The sequence below is a fragment of the Rhinopithecus roxellana genome, chromosome 9, assembly GCF_007565055.1.
Source record: "Rhinopithecus roxellana isolate Shanxi Qingling chromosome 9, ASM756505v1, whole genome shotgun sequence".
Taxonomy (NCBI): Eukaryota; Metazoa; Chordata; class Mammalia; order Primates; family Cercopithecidae; genus Rhinopithecus; species Rhinopithecus roxellana.
The window spans coordinates 126,174,104-126,198,600 of NC_044557.1; the positions used below are offsets into that span (position 1 = coordinate 126,174,104).

Here is a 24,497-nt window from a genome sequence, read left to right on the forward strand (position 1 = left end):
TGCTGCTATCAACATGAGTGTACAAACATCACTTCAAGTCCCTGCTTCCAGTTCTTCTGAGCATATACCCAGAGGCAGAATTGCTGGGTCATCTGAGAATTCTATTTTTAATTTTTTGAGGAGTCTCCATAATGTTTTCCATAGTGCTTACACCATTTTACAATCCCACCAACAGTGCTCAGGGGGTCCAATTTCACCTCATCCTTGCCAATACTTATTTTCTGTTGTTGTGGTTGTCGTTGTTGTTGTTGTTAATAGTAGCTGCTATAGATTGAGTGTGTCCCCCGAAGTTTGTATGCTGGAAACTCAATCCCCAATGCAATAGTTTTGAGAGGCAGGACCTAAGAGGTGATTAGGTCCTGCGGGCTCCACCCTCATGAATGGATTAATGCATTATCGCAGAAACCATTTAGTTATCACAATAGTGAGCTTCCTATAAAAAGCAAATTCAGTCCCCTCTTGCTCTCCTGCCCTTCTGCCTTCCACCATGGGATGACGCAGCAAACAGGCCCTAACCAGACATGGGTTCCTCATCCTTGGACTTCTCAGCTTCTGGAACTGAAAAAAATAAACTTCTTTTCTTTATAAATCACCCAGTCTGTTGTATTATTAATAGCAGCACAAAATGGACTAAGGCAATAGCCATCCTAATGGGTGCAAGGTGGCACTGCCAAAGTTCTTTTGTATTTCTTTCCAAGATTATGTCTAATGAGTCAATTTTTAATAAAAATGGACTTCTCAAGTTTTTATAAATGTGTGAAAAACATGGGCAACCCTATGTAAGTAATTTCTCATATTAAATTACATTCAATAAAGTAGATTAGGGTTTTCCTTTCACTGACTTAAAAAAGTAAATAAAAATTAGGTAAAATACTAATCTCTCTTTACTATTATGGGGGTAGAGTATAATCAGTTACTTTATAACAATAGTACATAAAGAAATACAGTACTTACATACTTTTAGTTAAGCTCTTATTATGATGTTAGTTCTCCAATAGAAGTAAAATAATTTTCTACATTTTGATTTTACATGAACTTTTATGAGATTCTAAAGTATATACATTTATTAAAAAAGGTGTCATGTTTTTACTAAACATACAATTACTCATTTTAAGAGAATTAAAATGTCTACAGCAAAGATCTGATGAGAATTTGGGGCTAAAAAAATGATGTTCAATATTCTAAACTGCAGTATATTAAACTAAAATCTTATTTCAAGAACACTGAAAGATTTATTTTAAAACATTATACAAAAGTCTAACAAATGACGTAACTAAATGGTTCATGACTGATCATGTTTATGAAGGATGACATTATTCTGCTTTATCCTGTACCATTTCAAATTATTTGCCCTCAGCCCACATAGTGTTTAGACAGAAATAAAATTTAAATATGTGGAAATCCTAGTGTGACACAAGTAGAAAACTGTTTCAAATAAATTGACATTTCTAATTTGTGACTATGTAAAAACAGTCATATATTTGAGAGAATACTATAATTAAGGAAAACTAGCATCATTCAAATACTAAAAACTATTCTCTCTTTACATAATTTCTCATTCTGTGCTAGCAAAAGAAATGACACATTCATTTTGAGTAAATGTGGTTTAATTGATAGAATCAGCCATTTGTATAATGGTTTCTGCAAATCATTACCTAGGAATGGTAGCAAATACTACCTAAGCGGTTTGCAGTTGGTACAAAATTTCGCCAGGCCATTTTCAGATTCTTTACAGGCTAATGTTTTCTCATCTTGATAACTTAAAAGATTTAAGCCAAACACTTCTACATCAAGCTTGTAAAGAAGTAACTGTTGTAGTTCAGAAGTGCAAAACATTGAAATCCCAGGAGTCCAATGATTTGCCTTGGAGTACAAGACTTTGTGAGGTTACTTTCTGAAAAGCAAAACTAAGAAATACTTCATTCTCTGAGAAGTAATTCATTCTCTGCTTTGTGTGAGATCTACAGTTTCATATCTTACAGAAAACGACTTGTGTAGATAGATATATCCTAGGGCAGATGATGAAACTAACAGTAATTCCAGAAATTCTTTTACAAAAGGCACATAATATATCATCATAACTGGCCATTGGACGGTTCTGTGTAAATCACTGTAATTGAGTTGCAAAGTAAATGTCTCTCTGTGTGTCTCTATTCCTCTAACACACACATATAAAAAAAATACACTCTCGGAAAAATGTTTTTCTGAAAAATAATGTTAGAAATACTCAATGGCACTAGAGTTTTTGTGAATAAATTCCAAAAACACAAGTTCTGTCAATGTATTAGGCAATAGTAACTAGAATTCTATATCCTATACAAAATTAAGAAATTCTCAAGTATTCTTATGACTCTTATTAAAATACGTTAAAATGAGTCTAGTGTATAAAGGAGAGATATTTATAAATAAATCAGACTCAGTTTTATTATCACATGGAAATATATCAATTACCCAGTTTGAAATTTCCTAGAGGGCCTTTTTTATCCTTATACACTGAACAACGATCAAAGTGTCTGATAGTCAAGTGGTTAAAAAAAAAAAAATGCTGAACTGAACATATGTATATATAAAAAGTTAGCAACACATTCAACTTCTAAATGTTGGGGATGAAATTTGCACCTTCAGAAATATCTTTAAGGAAACTGTCAATGTTCTCTAGCCAAAGGCCATACTTGTAACTGAACAGGAACACGCTTCTAACTGAACAAATTGGGTGCATTACTTAATGCAGTGAGGGAGAACATACACCACGGAGAACAGTGGGGCATCTTATTAAGAGGGTGTCAGAAATAATCTATTAAAGCATTTGGGCGTTGGTTGGGAGATTTAGGGAGACAGTCTAAGGAGGTAGATGTTTGTTCGGGATTGGATGCTATTAGAAAATGGGGGGCAATTGTATGACTGGGTAAAAAAAGTAGCTATCATTCACATTAGCCAGGTGAGAAGGATGCTGGATATGTTGTGAGTTACACAGTGACATTGTTTAGGTCTGTGCTTAGACAAAATTGTGAAGTGATCTTGTTTCGTATCACTTAACCATGGTCTCAGGCGACCTGATCTGATTCTTTATATTCCATGAAATTGTTCAGATCCAATAGGAGAACAACATGGCCTTAAGGTGCAATTTTCTTTCTCAAAAGGAATTTAATTGATAAAAATGATGAACCTGTCTTCAGAGTACTCTTGCTATGTCAAATTTAATTCTTAATCATTACCATCCATATAACTTAAGACAGGTTCTTGAATATAATGGATCCAGTCAGATGGTGATTTACTTCCCTATTCAGTAGACACATTATAGTCTGACTAAAAATGCTCTGGGTAAACAATTACCCATTAAGTAACTCAAATAGTATAGCTTTATGCTATGGTTTGAACATATCCCCCAGAGTTCATATGTTAAAAATCCCCAATGCAACAGTATTGAGAGGGAGGACCTTTAAGAGGTGATTAGATCATGAGGGCTCTGCTCTCATGGATGGATTAATGCTGTTTTTCTATCTTGCTCTCTGCCATGGAATGACACAGCAAGAAGGCCCTGGCCAGATGCTGGCTCCTTGATATTGGACTTCCCGGCCTCCAAATTTGTGAGAAATAAAATTTTTTTTCTTTATAAATCACCCAGTCTAAGGTATACTGTTACAGCAACACGAAATGGATTTAGATACCTTATTTAAGAAAACCCTAACTCTGGCATAATCAAGATATGAGACTATCAAAATTGCCAGAAAGACCTCTTGATATATTTTCCCTGTAAAGGCACTTTACTTTACTTTTAGCTGAAGAGTTTACACATAGTGGAAAATATTTATAGCAGCCCACGATGCTTTTCTACAATCATCCTTTGTTGAGTAAGTAGAAGCACAGTTCCCACTGTTCTTGAACTGTCCTGATTAGTCTTCTGGAACATAAGTTTTACACAATTTACTGGAAGATATATGTAGAAATATATGTGTTTTAAAGCAAAGTGAATGAAAGAGTCTAATAGAGCTGCAAATTCTCAAAGAAGGGCTTTTGCTTCCCCACACTTTTCAACTAACCCCTTCACCCTAATGCACTTATAGCACAAGCCAGAATCCCCCAAGATAACAAGAACTCATCACAGTTTCTGAGGAATAGCCTCAGTAGTTAAAATTAAGTTTATTTAATTAAGTCAGGGATAAATACAAAAGTTACTGAACAACAATAAACACCTAAAACATGGTAAATATATGTTATAGTCTCTTACATAATGAAAAGATACAGCCGGGCGCGGTGGCTCACGCCTGTAATCCCAGCACTTTGGGAGGCTGAGGCAGGCAGATCACGAGGTCAGGAGATTGAGACCATCCTGGCTAACACAGTGAAACCCCATCTCTACTGAAAATACAAAAAAATTAGCCAGGCGTGGTGGCAGGTACCTGTAGTCCCAGCTACTCGGGAGGCTGAGGCGGGAGAATGGCGTGAACCCGGGAGGCGGAGCTTGCAGTGAGCCGAGATCGTGCCACTGCACTCCAGCCTGGGCACAGTGTGAGACTCCGTCTCAAAAAAAAAAAAAAAAACAAAAGATACAAGATTGGAAAATACTCAGGAAAAACCAGAAAGACAAAAAAAAAAAAAAAAAAAAAAATTAAAGGCTTAAACAAGATTATATAGTGAAAACAAAATTATCTATGTAATACATTTTAAAGTGACCATATTTATTTTTTCATTTCAATAAAAAAAGTTTCATTTTTTAGCCCACAGAGAAATGAGTGGTCAAAATCAAAAGAAACCTACTCTTATATCTGGCAATAAACTGTTCATAAGCTATTCTCCTTATGTTTAAACAACTGACAGTTTGTAAATGTGGGTTCCTTCAAAGCTTAATTGGTTTTCATTCCAATTAAAGATAGGCCCTACTTTAAAAACTAAACTAGTTTTCCTTAATTCTTAAGCTTCAAGAATTTATAAGGTAGCACTGTTATTTGCTCTGAATAACACAGAGAATATTCAGATTCAATTATATCACACTACTGGACAACAGCAAACCTATTGGCAGAGCATGATCAAGTATAACAATACTTTTTAAGTCAAGGTTCATAGGAAGAAAGTTAATTTAATAACACAAGTAGGTTAGACAAAAATTTGTTTTGAGGGAAAACTCTGTTAATGCAATTTTCAAGATATCCCCATCCTCACTTCCATCTCTTTTTAATTAAGTTTATAGAAAGTTCTTGGAATCATTCACTCTTTTGTGTTCTTTTGCCCTGTGATCTGGGCACCAATTTGAACAATGGATGTACACTCAGTTCTCCTGAAGAGCTTTGTATTCATCCTCATCCTATTTTTTCCATTATAAATAAGATACCAGTCTCCTTTTGGATCTCATGGCTTTTCACACATTTAAAATAATTTTCAACCTCACATTTTTCAAAAATTTCTTAAGGGAAACTATCTTTACTTCCACTCTTTGGTTAAATTATGTTTTAAAATATTCATCTCAACTTTTTCCTAATCATTTTTGTCTGAAAAGTATGACATAAATATTTAAAGCAAAAAAAAACTTTAGAACAATTTCTCCTATTCTCTTTTCTTTCAGAAATAAAATATATAAACTGTCACTCAATATTATCTCCTTGGATCTAGGAAAAAAAGTATGTAAAATATATGTATACACGTGTAGGCATATGTGGATGGCTGCATGGGCATAGCTGTTTTCTTCTCCAGAAAACAGAAGATTTTTAGTTCTAAAACTGGCCATAATTCAAAGTAGCATTCACAACATCTGACCGTAACATTTGGCCCAAGGTATACTTTAACTAACAAGAAAGTAAGTAACATTGACATGGAAGCCATGATTAAGGGAAACACAGGGAAATATAAGAATTCAGACTGGAGGCAGCACCTCATATCTGTAATCCCAACGCTTTAGGAGGCTGCAGTGATAGGACCTCTTAAAGCCAGGAGTTTGAGACTAGCTTAAGCAACATAGCAAGACCCTAGCTCTACAAAGAATAAAAAACTTAGCTAGTTATAGTGACGCACGCCTGTAGTCTTAGCTACTTGGGCTTGAGAGGCCGAGGTGGGAGGATAACTTGGGACCAGGAGCTTGAGGCTGCAGTGAGCTATGATCATACCGTTACACTCCAGCCTGGGCAATAAAGCAAGATCCCATTTCTAAAAAATGTGTAAGTAAATAATAATAATAAAAAGAGTTCAAATATTCAGAAGGGTATACATTAAAATATAACCTTAAGAAAAAGGAATAAATAAAATCATAAGCTTCTGGTGACGGTAGTACGTATAAAGTGGTTTAAACATTGCTTGCATTCTTAATTGAGTTTCTTTCCCTTCTTTATTCCTGGCTAGACTTCTCTCCTATAAATCATCATTAATATTTCTACTTCATATGTTTTTTGTTTTCTTTTACAAAGAGTATAAGCAAATGAGCATTTTACTTTCCCTTATTAGGTTGTTAAAATAAGAAGACTTACTTTGTAAACAAGTTCATAAAATTTGTTGCTCTCCTAGAGAAAATGATACAGTCCCATGTCTGTCTGTTATTGCCACTGGCATTCTAATATCTTCTTCATAACAAGAGTCATTTTTATGTCCCGTCATAAGCAATTTATCATTCACTCTCAGTGCATTGAAGGGTAATAGAATAATAAAAAAAACAACAACATGTGGAAAGATTAGACCATCAATAGAGAAAAAAGATTATTTTTTATTCACCTGGGGCCCATTTTCAAGTACTGGAGCCAAATATATATAACTAGAATTATAAAGAGCAATGTTTCCCCACAAAGAAAAAACCTGAAGGAAGGAACATAAACAAAAACTGGTACACAGAACCAGTTTGTATCTTCAGAAAGAAAAACAACATGATACTAACAGGAAATAACAAAGTTCTGATAATCCACAAATCAACGGACAGTCTACACTTGAAAAGTATTCCTTGTCTAGGACTGGTTTTCTGTCTAATTAATCTCCCAAATATTACTTCTTTTAAGAGAAATTCCCATGTCTAAAATAACTCATAGTCATTTCAGATAATTATACAGTTTCCACTTTCATTCAAAAAGATTTGAGCATATTCTTCACTGTATTCTTCTGCATGTCCACTCAAGCTGTCAATTCAGATGATTTCCAACATCCATATCAATAAAGGTCTAGCAATTTTAAAACTGTCAAGAGGCTAATGATCAAACAAACAATATTAAGGTACTCTAAATTACTGACATTCTAAGTAGGCCTGACGTTTTCCCTAAGAAGAGAAAATACTGATTACTTACATATTGCAGTCATATATACAAAGCTAAGAAGGCTAATTTGGCCAATAAGCTTTCTGGGAACTAGTTAGTACTCGTCTGGTGTCCAACTAAGGTAATGTATCCTCAAAGAATGAAGTGAATGCATTCTTGACCAATTAGGAACACTGAATCTATTGTCGTCTTATGGAAAGGTGAGACAAAATGATACAGATATCATTTGCTTCAAAACAACCTCAACAGATGTAATGCCCAAGAGTTTTCTGCAGAACAAGATAGAAAGCAAGGAAAGTTAACAATTGTAACAATGCCCACAAAATGCTCTGATCTAAAATGAGGCCTGGGAACTTTTAACTTTACTCACAGAAAAAAAGACATTTAATTTTGAAACAATAATCAATAGAAAAGACAATCAATGCAGTTACAAGTAAAATGGAAAGAAAAGGAAAAGAAGTTTTGAGCTCTTTATGAACACTAATAATTCAAAAACGAGGCTAAGGTGAAAAACTAGAAAAGCTGGTATAGATGGCATGACCACATAACTAACGTTCATCAAACTGTTCGCCTTAACTAGAAAAGCTGGTATAGATGGCATGACCACATAACTCACTAACATTCATCAAACTGTTCGCCTTAACTAGAAAAGCTGGTATAGATGGCATGACCACATAACTCACTAACATTCATCAAACTGTTCGCCTTAACTAGAAAAGCTGGTATAGATGGCATGACCACATAACTCACTAACGTTCATCAAACTGTTCGCCTTAACTAGAAAAGCTGGTATAGATGGCATGACCACATAACTCACTAACGTTCATCAAACTGTTCGCCTTAACTAGAAAAGCTGGTATAGATGGCATGACCACATAACTCACTAACGTTCATCAAACTGTTCGCCTTAACTAGAAAAGCTGGTATAGATGGCATGACCACATAACTCACTAACGTTCATCAAACTGTTCGCCTTAACTAGAAAAGCTGGTATAGATGGCATGACCACATAACTCACTAACGTTCATCAAACTGTTCGCCTTAACTAGAAAAGCTGGTATAGATGGCATGACCACATAACTCACTAACGTTCATCAAACTGTTCGCCTTAACTAGAAAAGCTGGTATAGATGGCATGACCACATAACTCACTAACGTTCATCAAACTGTTCGCCTTAACTAGAAAAGCTGGTATAGATGGCATGACCACATAACTCACTAACGTTCATCAAACTGTTCGCCTTAACTAGAAAAGCTGGTATAGATGGCATGACCACATAACTCACTAACGTTCATCAAACTGTTTGCCATATTCTTTCCCATGCCCAGCATAACCACTCTGAGTAACATTTTATTTGAAATAACTTCAAACGGAAAATTTGCAAAATTAGCACGGGGGCTCCTGCATATCCTCCATCTCACCTACTTTTAATCATCTGCCCATGTGCTTTATATCTTCTCTCTCCTATGTTTATGTACATAGGTATATGTAACAATCAATTTTTTTAACCATTTGAGAAGGTTGCAATACATTCATACATCATTTCTCCTTGCGTGTAGTACTTCAGTGCCTATTTTTTTAAAACAATACTTTTTTTATGTGACCACAGCACAGTAATTAAATTCAAGTAACACTGGTACAATACTTTTCATCTCATATACAGTATGTGCTCCAATTTTGTCAGTCTTTCCTATTATATCCTTCATAGCATTTTTCTCCTCTAGTCCAGGATCATATATTTTGCATTTACTTATCATGTCTCTTTAGTTTCCTTTAATTTGGAGTAATTCCTCAGCCTTTGTCTTTCAAGACACTGACATTTTTTAAAAATACAGGCTAATTATTTCGTAGAATGAACCTAAATTGGAATTTGTTTAATGTTTTCTCATGAGATTTAGTCATGCCTCCCTAGCCAGAATACAACATAAGAAATGATGTGACCTTCTCAGGTATTATATATGCCAGTACACAGGCTTATTTCATTCTCATTAGTGATGTTAATTTTGATAGCCAGAAAAGTATTGTCAAATTTTGCCAATGTATAGTTTTTCCCAAGTAATTATCAATCTATGAGCAATCATGCTGAGAACCATGTAATTATACAGCTGCTCATCAAACACTGCCCCTGAGATTTGGCATCCACTAATGATTCTTGTCCTAACCAGTCTTTACCATCATGGTTGCAAATGGTGATTTTCCAATTCCAACAGTCCCTCCACAATGATTAGTAGGCATTCTACAGTAAGAAAGTGTCCCTCCCCATTCATTCATGTATTACCACTGACGAATTCCTATTTCATACAATGGGCTATATAATCCATCACTATAATGATATACTTTGATAGTCAAACTATCCCAGATATTATCATTGGGAGCCCCTTCAGGATGGTTCCTATGTTCTTTTCATGTTTCTCCATTCTTTCTTTGAGCAGTTCATTACTTTCTAGCACACAAGATGTTCCAGGCTCACTGTATACCTTCCCTGACCTCGCTTTGAAATCAGTCAGTTTATTTCAAAGTCCTGGTGTCTTTTAATAAACAGCATGCAGAAACCAAGCTCTTGGAAGCAGGTGTGCCCCACTGCTATCGGGGTCTCACTGCTTCCAGGTCTTTTCTGCAGCAGAACTAGATAGAGGTTTGTTTCTGCCAATGATTCTGATACCTACAACTTCAATCCAAATCCACAAGTTTCTCCTTTGTCTTCCCCCTTCCACATTTGTATATTCATCTTCTACAGTAAGAGCCCTGGCTCCCAACACATTTACTTATTTGCTTAATCCTACAACATACATAAAATAGTTGCAGAATTACTACACCACACACTGCAAAAAACACAGAACAACAAACTTAATAAGAAGTCAAAGTTTGTTTGAAATTCTCTTTTCTTTCCTCCTACACTGAGGACATGAAGTCAAAGAATTACATTCAAAAGTTACTTAGATTAGTTCTTCACTTTCTTCAGTGGGGTTGTTTGACATAGAGGTGGTTTATTTGTTTCTGTTTACATTCAAATTGTAGGTGTTTTTCTCCCATCCTCAATTTAATTTTATTTTTTAATATGTAGCACATTAACATGCTTCCAGAAATTAAAATTATACCAAAATGGCATGGTCTAGTTAATGTCTTATCTACTCTCTATTCTCACCTTCTTATAGGTAATCAATTTCAATGTTTTCTGGTTTATCCTTCTTGTGCTTATTTTTGGCCCAAAAAAAAAAAATTATATATATATATGTGCAGTTAAATGAGGTTTTTTTCCTTAATTTCTATAGTGTATAAATAATCTATTTCTGCCTAGCAAATTACATCCAGACTTGACAACTTAAAAGAATGAATGTTATTTCACATAGTTTCTGAGGGTCAGGAATCTGGGAATGGTTAGCTGGATGATTCTGACTCAGCATTTCCAACAAGGTTGCTGCCAAGCTATATGTGGGGACTATCATGTCTCATCTCAAGGCTTCAATGCGGGTGGAAAATCTGCTTCCAAGAATCTTTATGTGGTTATTGACAAGCCTCAGTTTCTCACTGGCTATTGGCCAGAGACTTCAGTACCTCCCGAAATGGGCTTGTCTTATGGCAGTTTGGCTGCTTCCAGAGCAAGTGATCCAAGTGAACGAGAAAAACAGCCCAACATAAAAGCCATAGTTTTTATGACCATCTTGGATATGGCTTATCATCAGCTCTGCCGTATGCTAGTGCTCACACAGAAAAACTCTGCTACAATGTGGGAGGGGACCATACAAACATGTGACTACTAGGAGACAGGTTGATTGGGAACCGTCTTAAAGGCTGGTTATCACATATTGTTTCTGACAAAAAGGATGGCATATTGTAAACACTCTTTTGTACTGTTTCACTAAACAATGTATCTTAGAAAGTAATCCATCAGTAGTTGTAGAGAACTTCACTATTTTACAGATGTAAAATACTCTATTGTGTATTTGTACACATTATTCAACCAGTCTCCTATATTTGGGCACTTAGGCAGGCTCCAATATTTTGCGATTACAAATAATGAATAACCTATTGCTTATATATTTTTATTGTTGAAGATCATAAACTTAGAAAATCCAGTTCTGGATAACCTATGAGAAGGTTAGTGGTACATTCTTGGAAGGAAGATTAAAAAATCTTAATTTGGCCGGGTGTGGTGGCTCACGCCTATAATCCCAGCACTTTGGGATGCTGAGGCAGATGGATCACAAGGTCAGGAGATCGAGACCATCCTGGCTAACATGGTGAAACTCCGTCTTTACTAAAAATACAAAAAATTAGCCAGGCGTGGTGGCAGGTGCCTGTAGTCCCAACCACTCAGGAGGCTGAAGCAGGAGAATGGCGTGAACCTGGGAAGTGGAGCTTGCAGTAGGCTGAGATCACGCCACTGCATTCCAGCCTGGGCGACAGAGTAAGACTCCGTTTCAAAAAAAAAAAAAAAAAAAGAAAAAGAAAAAGAAAAACAGAGAGAGAGTAGTAACATCATTAAACCAAACGTAAAAGAAGTAAAAGAAAACAAGCAAACATTTCAGTAGATATTGAAATGCATCTGTAGAAAAGAGGTGACAGCTAAGTAGAGGTTAAATGCTATACCAATTTCTAAGTGTCTCTGATAGGGTTCAAGCAGCTCAAAAGCAGCTGAAAGAAAGAGTTACCTGGTATTGAAGGGAAAAGTCAAAAGCGAAGAAATTTTTCACGTAACAGTAAGATGAATTGTCCAATAAATAGTAGTATTGTATTAATGCTTAATTGCTGAGAAGAAAAAATATATAAAGAGAGGGAAAAGAATACGAAACACCCTGAAATATGTTAATAACTGGTGAACCTATGAGAAGAGTATATAGGTATTCATCTTAGTATTTTTTTAAAACTTTCCTATAAGATGGAAATTTTTCAAAATAAAAATAATAAAAATTTGGAGAAACAGTTGTAGGGAAGCTTGACATTAGCAATGACATATGACTCATAAAATTCCAATAGCTCAACTGATCTAGTGGTTTAAAGTGCAAGTTTGAGGCAAAAACAGCAGTTGAATATGAATTAAACAGAAGTAAAAACTTCTTTGTATTTTAATACATGAAGTCTGGCATCTTTCTACTTATCAAAGGTCTAATTATAAGTTTCAGCTTTTAATATCATTAGGCTTTCAGGGAATACAAACAACAATAACAAATAAAACTGCCATTAATACTCTGCTGAAAGCTTTGTCAAAGGTTTTAATGAAGAATTTGATTTTAATGAGCAATGTGATTACTTCTGAAGATACAAGCCAATGTTAATCTCCTCTTTCCTCATATGGTTTATAAATGAGTAAACCACTGAAGCATGTATCACTGCCATCTCGGCTGCCATTTCTTAGCTATATCTGCATTCTGTTGCTGGATTCATGTTGAAATTCTTAAAAACTTGACACTTTTTCTTGAAAAAAAAAATCAACCAACCATGTCAGATTTTGTTGTAGTGCTATTTTGGAGAAGACTTATGACTGAAGAACTAAGACGGAAAGTCAAAAAAAGAGTTGGAAAAATTAAACACAAATAGGCTCACAAATATAAAACTTAAAATTGTGTAGACTAGAATGAATGAGATGATCTCCCTATTCTAAAGCAGAAGACAAATTTGATTGTGATAACTAAGTCTACCAAATAGAGACAAGAGTGTTTATCAAAATGATAGAATGCCAAATTAGTTTAGTTTTTAGTAAATTTTCTTCTACTACACTAGATAACTTATTTTACAGAGTAATTACCAATGGCTTCTTTTTCATCAGTACATTTTATGACTTATAAGCATTATGTGAAAGTATACTTACAAAAATCATATCTCAATGGAGCAGGATTGTTCTAAGACTTAAGACAGTTCTTAATCTGTTGTCTAGCCTAAACACCCTAAAATGGCTCATGATTGACCAGGCTAGGGATGTGAGAAGATCACATCACTTTTGATGTCCTTCAAAAGCACAGGAGGATTCCAGCTATGTAAAGATTTGGGGTATTATAATAATAATGTTATAAAAACTACTTTATGAACTAGTCAACGGTTAAATGAGATATTTGAAATCAGTACCTTTGTAGATATGAGGCTTCTAATACTTAGCCAAGAATATCTAGTTTAAAAAAGCAGTCTTGTGACAGTCAACAGAATTAAGACTTGTTTAAAAATAAGCAAATTAATAAAGGTCTTGTATAAATGAATGAAGATTTTAGAAAAGCTCATCATAATGTATGTACTGCTTCATCAAGGAAAAAATATAGTAAAAAGGAGGCTTTACATTAGATATAGTCAAGAATTTCTGGATAAAATTATTTAATTTTTTTAAGGTTCTGAGAATGTTTCTAGAGCATTAGGCAATCAATAAATGTCAATTGAATAGAAAAGTTTTAGAATCTCTTTCTTGATAGGTTATTTCATTCATTTAGGACGATTCTGCCTAGACTACAGAAACCTAATGACAATTCTGAATGCAGTCTGCAAACAACTGATTCTCTGTAATTTTTCTTCAATAACAAAGGCTATTATTGGAGGACTAGTATGGGCCAGACATTGCATACTCTATTACAGGAACTTTTATATAGCATGAATTTATAAATAAAAGGGGTTTTTCCCCCATTAATGTGATGGGGATTTGCTGGGGTTTCTTTTCTAACTATCTAATTATTTGAAGAGTAACTCTGCTAGTATATTTAAGAGCAGCTGAAAGTAGAACTGGCAGATTCTGAGATCCACAGACCAACAAAGATTTAACAAACCAATCACCAGATAAGACAGCTTATCAAAGGTCCCTTTTCAAATCTTATTGTCGATTCCAGCTTGCCTCCCTAATATTTCTTGTACCTTTTACACTGCTGGTATGCTGTTTTGATTTTACCATGTTGTGCTGCTATAATAAAACAGTGCTAGTCTATGAAGAACACACTGGCGGAATGATCCTTCATTTACAAATATTTATTGAGCGCTGGAACCCTAACAATGAACAAAGGAGAAAAAAATCGACTTCTTATGAAGCCAGTACTGAAAGTCAGGGGTGGGAATCAGGCCATGAATAAACAAAACAGTAAGTAAATGAAATCACTGCAGACAGTGAGAGACGGGGGATAAAAAGGGTGACTGGTAGCTGGACTAGATACTATCCTATATGAGAGGTCAGGAAGCGCTTATTAGCGGTGGTGATTTTGGGGCTGAGACCTCCCAGCATGGGAGGCCGAGGCGTGCAGATCACAAAGTCGGGGGATTGAGGCCATCCTGGCTAACACGGTGAAACCCCGTCTCTACTAAAAACACAAAAAATTGGCCGGGCGAGGTGGCGGCGCCTGTAGTCCCAGCTACTCGGGAGGCTGAGGCAGGAGAATGGCGGGAACTCGGGAGGCGGAGCTTGCCGTGAGCCGAGATGGCGCCGCTCACTCCAGCCTGGGCGACAGAGCGAGACTCCGTCTCAAAAAACAGACACGAACAAACAAACAAAAAACAAAACAAAAAACAAACAAACAAACAAAAAAACAAAGCAGTTAAGCAAAAATTTGAGGAAAAGAACATTTTAAACAAAGCAACTAGCAGTCTGGGAAGAGAAGAAAGGTAGAAAAAGAACCCAAGAGAGAAACCAACTTGAGTAACAGCAAGGAGGCAACTATGGCTGGAATACAGAAGCAACAGGAAAAGTACTAATCATTGCAGTCAGACAGGTAGATAGGGGCCAGATTAAAAATCTGAATGTTGGCCTGCACAGTGGCTCATGCCTGTAATCCCAGCACTTTGGGAGGCCCAGGCGGGTGGATCACGAGGTCAGGAGATCGAGACCATCCTGGCTAATACAGTGAAACCCTGTCTCTACTAAAAAATCAGCTGGGTGTGGTGGCAGGCACCTGTAGTCCCAAGCTACTCGGGAGGCTGAGGCAGGAGAACGGCGTGAACCCGGGAGGTGGAGCTTGCCGTGAGCCAAGATCGCACCACTGCACTCCAGCCTGGGTGACAGAGTGAGACTCCGTCTCAAAAAAAAAAAAAAAAAAAAAAAAAAACGAAAACAAAGTCTGAATGTTTTTCTAAATGAAAAGATTTTTAAGGGGTGAATGAAATAAACCAGTTAACATTTTTTAAAAGTTCCTGTCTGCTATGTAGAGAACAGACTTAAGGAAGCCTGACGTATAGCAGTCAGGGGGCTATCAGCTATGAGTCTACAGTAACACTATTCAAAGTAGCTGGGCTGCAATGTTACTGCTTGGCAAGATTAGGAGTCTGCATCAGAAAGTACTGCTTTTTCAACAAGGAAATCTTGCTATTAAAAAAAGAAGTCAAGTAAACTAAAGGTGTGCTTAATGATACCATTGATTTATATTCTGGTGCCAGCCCCTTATTTCATTGCAGGCCAGAAACAAACAGGTCATTGAAACCAGTCTACAGACCACACTTTGGTAAGACCTAGTATAAATCAGAATGTTTGCTGGCAGTCACAACAACTAAGAAAAATGGATTTGGAATAGATTTTGGAGGTAAAACCAACAAAACTGAATGATGAACTGAATATAAGGTAAGAGAACAAGAGAAGAATCAAGTCCGACTTGTAGGTTTTTGGCTGGAGCAACTGGGTAGCTTGTGGTAATATTTCCCGAGAGGGAAAGAATGGGGTTCCAGTTTGGTGGGCATGGCAATAGGGTTGGATAGGGAGATAAAGAATTCTGTGTTGGCCATGTTAAGGTTGAGACAACCAGACAATTCATTTGGAAATGTCCAGTAGGTAGTAGGATATGTATTTCTGAAGAGGGCAGAGCAACACGAGAGCTATCAACTGGAAGGTAGGAGGTTTGAACGAGAGGGGTCTTTAGCACATAGATGCTATTTAAAATGAACTCGATGAAATCACCCCAAAGTTAGATGGGCAGGAGTAAAAAAGGGAGGAGTAAAAATCCTAGGACTTAACCTGGGCCTTTCTACTAGCTGAATGTGGAGCAGAAGAGAAATAATCATCATGAGAAAGATCTATCAATGAAATGAAAGAAAAAAATAAAAAAGCAGGAGGAATTTGTACCTTGCAAGTCATTAGAAGACCGTTTAAAAAAGGAAGTTGTAATAAATTTTGTTGAATGCTGCTGAGAGGCTCCACGAGAAAGTGGCCAACGGATATGCAAGACGGAGTCTGTTGAAAAATTCAGGGAGAAAAAACAATAACAACGGCAAAAAGACATTTCAGTACAGTCGTTAGGGATGAAAACAGTACCAGATGAGTTTAGTTCAGACCAAAAAGTAAGAAACTAGTGAGGAGCCCTAGGCAGTTCCTTGTGCCCTAAAGGGAAGCAGAAAAACAGGTGACTAAAGAGTGGTGTAAGAACTGACACAAAAGAATGGTTTTTGATTTTATTGTTGTAAAAGATGTGAGCTACCAGAATTCAATACATATAAGCAGACGGATATAAATCAATAAGCAGAGCATAGCTGCAGGAAACAAATTCCTGAGAAGGTGAGATGGAATGAAATCCAGAGCAAAAAGTAGATGCGAGGTGGAAGCAGCAGGATGTCTCTCCGTTGAAGAAAGAAGGAAAGCAGCGCACATGAGTGCAGCTGCAGCTAAGCTGGTGGAATTGGTGATAGCAATAAGTTCTTGTTTGATGGCATCTAGTTTTTCAATAAAATATGAAAAAATAATAAGCTGAGAGGAAGAAATTGAAGGAGTGCTAAAAATTTGTAAAAAGAAATGGCTGAGGCAAGGATAAAAACCCACTTGAGATTTATGGTTATGATTATAAAGTGAAATCTGACAATTACACATGTATTTTTCTTTTTTCAGCTACATTCATTTATTGATTATGGCAACAAAATAGGCCAAACAGTGAGTGAAAAAACACAAACAGTTTTTCCTCTGCTCTGGCACCACCACAAACAACACACAAAGATTTCTGTGACTGAATGTGTGGGGAGTTTTCCCCAAACACCAAGCAAGCAAGAAATTTTACCACAGGCACCAGCAGGATGGCCTCCAGATCAGTTCTGACACTACCTGGAGACAGCACTAGATCCCGCAAGCTGAGGACTCAGTCCCACAAAGACTACCCGCCGTTTCTGATGCCAATGACACATCCCAAGTTGCTTTACCTGTGCTTCTGACTGACCAGCTATAAACTGGGGTTCCCATGACCTCCTCTTTGGGTTTAATTTATTTGCTAGAGTGGCTCACAGAACTCAGGAAAATACTTACTTACATTTACTGGTTTATTATAAAGCATTTATAAAGAATACAGATAAAGAGATGCATATGGCAAGGCTTGGAAGGGGGAAAGGAGCTTCCATGCCATCCCCAGAGTGCCGGCTGCCAGGAACCTCCACATGTGCAGCTCTCTGGAAGCTCTCCAAACCCTGTGAGTCTTCATGGAGGCTTCATTACATAGGCACAACTGATTAAACTACTGGCCACTGGTGATCAACTTAACCTTCAGCCTCTCTCCCTTTCCCAGTGGTTGTGCTGAAAGTCCAATCCTCTAACTATGCTCTGTCTATCCAATGACCAGCCTCCATCCGGAAGCTATGTAGAGACTGCCAGGCATCAGTAAACTCATTAGCATACAAAAAGACATGGCTCTGAAGATTCTAAATATTTTTAGGAATTGTATGCCAGGAAACTGGTTGAAGACCAAACACACATTTTATAGTACAGCCATTGGGATTAATAAATACTATAGTATTCTCAAGCAAGTACACTCACAGGAGAGGCAGCAATAATTAAAAACTCCCTCATGGGTGTCAAAAGTGACCAGAAAGGGAACCTAGACTTCTACCCACAACTGACTGTAAGGTAGCAGTGTCTTTCCCCAACCCCCAAAATTCTCCTGCCAGAGTGCATCAAATTAAGCCAGCTAAAACAAGTTTGCGTAAGATCCAGGGTCTTACAGAATAATATTCAACATGCTCAGGTTTCAACAGAAAATCACTTGTCATACAAAGAACTATGAAAATCTCAAACTGAATAAAAAAGACAACCAATAGATACTGCATTAGTTTCCTATTACTACTGCAATAAATTATCATAAACTTAGTAGCTTAAAACAACACACATTTATTATCTTACAGTTCTAGAGGTGGGAAATTTGTCACAAATCTCACAGGGCCTAAGTATACCAATTCAAAAACAAATTGTCAGCATGGATGAGAACACATGACTCAACTAATATGCCATCTAAATGGAACTCAGTTCACACATAATGATATTGGCAGGTTGAAAGTAAAAAATTAAAAAATCTGTGTCACACAAATCTCAATTTTAAAAAGGCAGGAGTGGCTATGTTAACATCATATAAAGTGGAATTTACAGCAAAGAAAATTATGAAAGTTTTTATAAAATGAAGAAAGGGTCAGTCACATAACAATCCTAAATGTGTATGCGTCAAACAACAAAGCTACAAAACATACGAAACAAAAACTGATAGAAATTAAAGGAGAAATAATTACATCTACAATTATAGTTAGAAACTTCACTACTCAACAACTGATAGAACCACCAGACAGAAAATCAGCAAGGATATAGAACTCAATGATACCATCAACCAACAGAATCTATTAATAACAGGCATTTATAGAACACTCCATCCAAAAACGTCAGAAAATACATTCTCTTCACATGCCCATAGAACATTTACAAAAATAGTCCATGTCCTGAGCCATGAACTTTGTCCTACCTTTGTCCAAATAAAGATTTAAAAATAAAAAAAATTGCAATCACAATGGAATCAAACTAGAAAGTAACATCAGAAAGGTAGCAGAAAAATCTCCAAACAGAATCTAAACAACCATACTCTTAACTAAATAGTCTGTGGGTTAAAGAGGAAATCTCAAGAGAAATTTAAAAACATAAAAAATTTAGCTGAATGAACATGAAAATGGAACAAATCAAAACGTGTGAATCACAGCAAAAGCAGTACTTAGAAGAAATTTGTATAACATTAAATACACACATTAGGAAAAAGGGGGGAAAAAGTCAATTTTGTAAGCTCCTACCTCAAAAACCCAAAAAAAGAGCAAAATGAGCCTAAAATAAGCAGGAAAAAAGGAAATAATAAAAAACAAAAATCAACAATATTGAAAACAGAGAAAGAATTTTTAAAAAACAATGAAACAAAGAATTGGTTATTTGAAAAGATCAATAAAATTGACAAAGAAAAGGAGAAAACACAAGCTACCAATATCAGGAATGAAACAGGAGATTTCACTACAGACCCTGCAGGCACCAAACATCTGATAAAAAGAACATAAAAACAATTCTATGCACAAATTTGACAACTTAGATGAAACTGACCAATTCCTTGAAAGACATAAATAACTAAGACTCACACAAGAAGAAATAACCCAATTAGTTTTAGACCTATTTAAAATTGAATCAAATAATAATAATAATAAAATTATTAGGCCCAAATGGTTTCACTAGTGAATTCTACCAAACATTTAAGGAGAAATACAGTTGGCCCTATGTATCTGTGGGTTCTGCATTTATGGATTCAACCAACTACAGATTAAAAAAATAATAAAAATACAAATAAAAAAATAGTATAACAAAACTTATATAGCACTGACTTTGTATTAGTTATTATAACTAATCTAAAGATGATTTAAAGTATATGGGAGGATGTGCCTCCATAGGTTATACTATGTAACTTTTTTTTTTTCTTTTTTTTTTTGAGACGGAGTCTCGCTCTGTCGCCCAGGCTGGAGTGCAGTGGCCGGATCTCCGCTCACTGCAAGCTCCGCCTCCCAGGTTCACGCCATTCACCTGCCTCAGCCTCCGGAGTAGCTGGGACTACAGGCGCCCGCCACCTCGCCCGGCTAGTTTTTATTTTTTTAGTAGAGACGGGGTTTCACCGTGTTAGCCAGGAAGGTCTCGATCTCCTGACCTCGTGATCCGCCTGTCTCGGCCTCCCGAAGTGCTGGGATTACAGGCTTGAGCCACCGCGCCCGGCCACTATGTAACTTTTTATAAGGGATTTGAACATCTGCATCTTCAGCAGGTCCTGGAACCAGTACCCCTGAGGACACCTAGGGCCGAATGTATTACTAACATATTACAGTCTCTTCCAGAAAATAAAAGGGGAAAACTAACTTATTCTATAAGGCCAGGTTTACCCTAATAAAAAAACTAGATAAAGATATTATAAGTAAAGTACAGAACAGTATCCACGTATTTCTATGACAGAAATGTCCCATAGACTGCATCAATGTCAATATCCTCACTGTGATGTTATATTACAGTTCTGCAAGGTGTTACCACTAGATGAAACTAGGGAAAGGGTACAAGGGACTTCTTTTTATTATTTCTTACAACTGCATGGGGACTTAAAATTATGTCAAAATAAAAGTTTTAAAAAAATCTTAAAGAATAGAGCTGGTAACCATTACAATAGCAAAGCATTAATGAATTCTAATGTCACACGTGCTACTTTAAGAAAGCAAATATTAACAGTAATGTATTATATTTTAAAGAACCATTTAAAATACCAATTTGGTTGTAGTTGAAGTTCTAATCCAAATTGCAATACAAATGCTACAGAGTTGCTATAATTTACTAAGGAAAATGACAGCTGCTCTCCATATACACTAACAAGTTATCATGCTTCTCAAATATGTCACTTTTGATGAGTTAAAAGATCATGCTGGTTTTAATGATGTAAGTGTGGTGGCTTTAATTACACAAAAAGATTCATTGGAAGGACTTGAAGTACTACAGTGCTGAGATTATCTAAACAGAAAGTTAGTTGTTGTCTTTTTTTTTCTTCCTTTTTTCTTGAGACAATGTCTCTTGCTCTGTCGCCCAGACTGGAGTGCAGTGGCACCATCTCGGTTCACTGTAACTTCTGCCTCCCGGGTTCAAGCAATTCTCCAGCCTCAACTTCCTGAGTAGCTGGGATTACAGGCGCCTGCCGCCACGCCCAGCTAAATTTTGTATTTTTAGTAGAGACGGGGTTTCACCATATTGGCCAGGCTGGTCTTGAACTCCTGGCCTCAAGTGATCTGCCTGCCTCGGCCTCCCAAAGTGCTGGGATTACAGGCATGAGTCACAGCACCCAGCCCAGAAAGTTAATTTCTATTCCCTCCCACTCCATAAACAACATACCTCATTTTATTGCACTTTGCAGATACACATTTTTTACAAATTGAAGGTTTGTGGCAACCTTGCATCCAGCAAGTCTATTGGCACCATTTTTCCAACAGCATGTGCTCACTTCGTTAGCATTTTTTCGCAATAAAGTATTTTTAATTAAGGTAGAACTTTTTTTAGACATAATGCTATTGCACACTATACAGTATGAACACAACTTTCAAATGCACTAGGAAACAAAAAAAAAAAGTGTTTCACTTTATGGCAATATTTGCTTCTTTATAGTGGTCTGAAACAAAATCTGCACTATCTCTGAGGTATGCCTGTACACAGGTTACTGTCTATAACCAGCTGAAGGTCTATTTACATTATTTGATCTGCCTCTTACCTATGAATAGCTCAAACTATTTTAAATACTACATCTTTCCTTACAGAGTCTAGTTGTTTTAAGTTTCAAATGAATGTTCACCAACCCTAGTGACTAGAGAGCAAAGACTGAAGAAGATCATTTATGATATTCCCCATTATCTGCAGTTTCCCTTTCTGTGGTTTCAGTTACCCCCAGTCAACCAGTCTGAAAATAGGTGAATACAGTACAATTAGATATTGTGAGACAGAGAGAGAGACGACGTTGACATATCTCTCATTATAACTGTTTTATTATTGGTATTGTTGTTAATCTCTTACTGTGCCTAATTTAGGAATTAAACTTTATTAGAGGTATGTACATATAGGAAAAACCATAGTCTGTATAGGGTTCAGTACTATCTGTGGTTTCAGGTATCCACTGGGGTCTGAGAACGTATCCCCACAGATAAGGGAAGGTTACTATGCAAAGTTCAAAAGATCAATTTATTACCAAATTAATCCATTTTATTATAATAATATGATGATAAATCTTACTGGCAATATTAGGTAACTTTTTGTCTTTCAAAAGAAGGAATCTTTAATCTAAAAAAGAGGAACATTATATTAACAGACTAGATTTAAGCCCTGTAGTTTATATTTATGGGCCACTCTAATTTTATTTTTGTTTTGGGCCATACCATGTCCTTCCAAATGAACAAATAGGTAAAAAGTCTGATTCTGCACACATAGGAGTACTCATTGATCCTGGAGCCAAACTGCTTGAATTCCAATTCCTATTAATTCCCCTTGATGGTTCTGTGAACTTAGAAGTAACTTAACCTCTCCATCTGTAAAAATGAGTACAATAACAATATCCACCTCATAGCTTCATTGTGAGGATTCAACGCCCTTGAAACAGCACCTGGATAAAAGGAGGATTCAGGAGGTGTCAGCTATTATTATTGTCACTGTATTTTATGTAACGCGAACTTCTTAAAAGAAAGTTTGGCTTGCTGCAAGAATCTAAAAATTCAATATGAACTAGGAAACAAATACCTGCTGCTAATAAAAAAAAGAAAGCAACTGGCTTAGCTGTTTCTTCACGGCGCAGACAACACTTGAAAACTGAAATTAATCTCTTATGTCAGGTATAATCTTTTTAAAAAGGTATGAGTTTTATATTCTTCTCCTAAACTGTCTTCATATTTTAAAAATTTCAAAAAAAAGTCTTTCAACCATTTTTAATAGCAAACTTTAAATTTTCCTACTCATGTCCAAAATTATACAAGATTAAACTATTAATAAAAGTTTCTTAGTCAAGAAATTAACATTTTAACATATTTAAAATGAGTATTCACATTGTTTTGTTTCAGCAGTAACACCTTTTAACTTCCTTTGCTATAATACTAAAGGCAATGTTTTAAAATCAGAAATTCATCTTAATAATTTCCCCAATAAAATTCACATAGATAAATATACAACTTTTCTTAATAAGGTAAGGTTTATTTCTGCTTATAGTTTATTTTTTAGGATGCAGTCTGTATAATTAGACTTTCTAATACCTGGTAAGTAATTCTTTAAGTTCAGATTAATAGCATGAGAAAAGTAATCATATAGTCTGACAGTAAAACATGTACTACACATGGTATGCAATATGCCAGGTTATATAGTATAGCTAATGTGCAAAACCGCATACTAACACAACAATGGCCAAAAGAAAAAAACAAAAATAAGCCTGTAATCCCAGCACTTAGGGAGTCTGAGGGGGGTGGATCACCTGAGGTCAGGAGTTCGAGACCAGCCTGACCAACGTGGTGAAACCCTGTCACTACTAAAAATACAAAATTAGCTGGGCGTGGTGGCACATGCCTGTAATCCAAGCTACTTGGGAGACTGAGAGGCAGGAGAATCGCTTGAACCCAGGAGGTGGAGGTTGCGGTGAGCCGAGATTGCACCATTGTACTCCAGCCTGGGCCACAAGAGCAAACTCCATCTCAAAAAAAAAAAAATAATAAGGCCTCGGTTTGACATCTGGATGTCTGATGTGACAGCTGCAAGCAGCCTCATCTTTCCAGAATTGGAATGTTCTCAATCATAAGAGCCATCTGAGAAATCTGTTGATAAAAACTCAGTAAACCTCATCCATCTTACCAATTAAAACATTTTAAAAATGCACTTACGTTTTAGAAATGTATATAACTATATGCAATTCAAAACTACTTTTAGGAAGCTAAAAATTTATTAAAACTCTTGGCATAAAATGTCAAATAAGTAATGGTTAATGAGTATTTATACAACCTGGAAAATATGCTGCCCCCAATTATCAGTAATCGGACCTTAGACATTTATTTCATTGATCATTTTATGTGTTCTTCTAAGTCCTGGGCATAAAGAAGTAAACCAGACAGACAAAAGTCCAAACCCTTGTGATGCTGTCCTTCTACTGGGACAAACACCGCCACCACAAGGCAATGCCAGATACCAGTAACTCCATGAAGGAAACCAAGTAGGCTAACGGCACCAGGGACAAGAAGCCTTCTCTGAGGAGTAGACACGGGAACTAGAGATTTAACTGATGAACTGGGGAAGTGTTCCAGTTTCAGTAAATAGCTTACATTAGCCCAGACACAGAATAAGGGGTCATCTGTTTGAGGGGCAGCAAGCAACCAGCTGCAGCTGAAGCAAAGAGACCAAGAGAATATAGTAGAAGACAAGATCAGAGAAATGCAAGGCAGGAGCCAAATCCCGACAGGCCACGGTTAAAGAATCTGAATTTTATTCAGAGGCTATGGGAATATACTAAAGAATTTTCTGATAATAGAGCTGATTTATGCTTTAGTAAGACCATTCTAGCTGC

The 24,497-nt window shown here is 36.3% G+C and overlaps 1 protein-coding gene across 1 annotated transcript in view; it reads right to left on the bottom strand.

Annotated features, from left to right (window-relative positions):
- Positions 1 to 24,497, bottom strand: part of TNKS (tankyrase) — a 222,642-nt gene that overhangs the window by 136,004 nt on the left and 62,141 nt on the right. The gene's annotated exons all lie outside the window — the stretch shown is intronic.